Below are 2352 nucleotides of genomic sequence, written 5' to 3'. Positions count from 1 at the left end.
TTTTCATCTCCTTTTAGTCGTCTTTTCGTCTCCTTTAAGTCGTCTTTTCGTCTCCTTTTCGTTGTCTTTTTGTCTCCTTTTAGTCTCCTTTTCAACTCCTTTTAGACGTCTTTTCCTCTCCTTTTTATCTCCTTTTAGTCGTCTTTTCGTCTCCTTTAAGTCGTATTTTTGTCTCCTTTTCGTTGTCTTTTTGTCTCCTTTTAGTCTCCTTTTCAACTCCTTTTAGACGTCTTTTCCTCTCCTTTTTGTCTCTTTTTAGTCGTCTTTTCGTCTCCTTTTTGTCACCTTTTTGTTGTCTTTTCATCTCCTTTTCATCTCCTTTTAGTCTCCTTTTCATCTCCTTTTAGTCGTCTTTTTTGTCGCCTTTTTGTCTCTTTTTAGTCGTCTTTTCGTCTCCTTTTGGTCACATTTTTGTCTCTTTTTTGCCAACTTTTTGTCACCTTTTCATCTCCTTTTCATCTCCTTTTAGTCGTCTTTTTCGTCTCCTTTTAGTCGTCTTTTCGTCTCCTTTTAGTCGTCTTTTTGTTTCCTTTTAGTCTCCTTTTCATCTCCTTTTAGTCGTCTTTTTCGTCTCCTTTTTGTCGCCTTTTTGTCTCTTTTTTGCCAACTTTACGTCTTCTTTTGGTCGCCTTTTCATCTCCTTTTAGTCGTCTTTTCGTCTCCTTTAAGTCGTCTTTTCGTCTCCTTTTCGTTGTCTTTTTGTCTCCTATTAGTCTCCTTTTCAACTCCTTTTAGACGTCTTTTCCTCTCCTTTTTATCTCCTTTTAGTCGTCTTTTTTTCTCCTTTTCATCTCCTTTTAGTTGCCTCTTCATCTCCTTTTAGTCTCCTCTTCATCTCCTTTTAGTCTCCTTTTCATCTCCTTTCTTATCTCCGTCCAGCCTCTCCTCGGAGAATCCTCCGGGGGAAATCACAGACAGACGTAACGAGGAAAATCCTGCAGCCGGGTGTTTGAAAGACAGATGCTGGAGCTTAGACGATGTCCAATATCGTCTTAAACGGAGTGTGTGAGCGTGAATTAAGCCCACCGGAGGAGGATGTGTGCTCCAGCTCCAACTTTAAAGACTCCTCCTCGGGGGGACGAGTAAATCTAACGCACCTCCGGGGACGTCCCCGTCCTCCATTTACATATCTGCTGCACACAGATTATCTCTTAAATCACCTCCACTGTGGGCTCAAATACAGTCTAGTGTTGCTGTGTGTGTGTGTGTGCGTGTGCGTGTGTGCGTGCGTGCGTGTGTGTGTGTGCGTGCGTGCGTGTGTGTGTGTGTGTGCGTGCGTGTGTGTGCGTGTGTGTGTGTGTGTTTTGTGTGTGTGTTTTCTTGAAGAAGATGAGGCAAAGTTTTAACTACAGAAGGGCATTCATTTTTTTTTTAAAACAAAACAGTGGCAGCAAACAGGATCCCCCCCCCCCACACACACACACACACACACACACACACACACACACACACACACACACGTAACGTACGTAAGATATCGTATGTAACTAGGAGACCGGCTGTATCCATGACGCCGAGCCGTTGTTGCCACCTGGTTAAGTCGCTACCAGTTTTTAGTCTCCTTTTTGCCTCCTTTTCGTTGCCTTGTTTGAGGCCGTTTTTGTCGCCTTTTAGTTGCTTTTCGTTGCCTTTTCATCTCTGATTCATCTCATTTTCGTCTCCTTTTCGGGGCCTTTGTTGTTGCCTTTGTTGTGGCCTTGTTGTCATGGTAACATCAGACATATGACTATGGTTACCTGGTCGTCAGATCTCTGCAGGTTAAAACCAGACAGCTAGCTAGAATATCTAGCCTTTTCGTCTCCGTTTCGTCTCCTTTTGGACCTGTCCCTGTAATTATATTTCCAAAGGTGCTATTGACATGAATTTTCCACCAGATGTTGGTAACAACCCACGTAATCCGTACGCACAAAGAAACCCAAACAAACAAACTCAGAAAGGAAGTTGTGTGTGATAATATGAAATCCTCCCACTGACCTTTGAGACTGAGATTTCTCGGGGCCTGTTGGTCCATTTCTTTCACTGTCTATGGACTGGACAGTCTCCGCCGGGCTGTTTATTTTATTTGATTATTTTGAGTGTTTTTATTGTTTGATGTTTGCAGCGTTGCATGTGATATTCTATATTTGGAACAATAATTGGTGTTTGCGGTCCCGCGGTGACAGAACAGAAGGAAAGGGGATCTCAATCACTCTTCTCTTCGTCTGTTCTGCACTCTTTTGTTTTCTTTTGTTCACTTCAGGTCTTCCTATCAATCCCCCACGCTCCCTCTACTCATTAAATCACGTTTCCGCCTTCATCCGCCTCTCCTCTTCCCGCGCTCCTCCTCCTCCCCCCCCCCCCCCCCCCCCCCCC

The sequence above is a fragment of the Etheostoma cragini genome, chromosome 19 (genome assembly GCF_013103735.1).
Source record: "Etheostoma cragini isolate CJK2018 chromosome 19, CSU_Ecrag_1.0, whole genome shotgun sequence".
Classification (NCBI taxonomy): domain Eukaryota; kingdom Metazoa; phylum Chordata; class Actinopteri; order Perciformes; family Percidae; genus Etheostoma; species Etheostoma cragini.
This window is presented reverse-complemented; position numbering follows the sequence as displayed.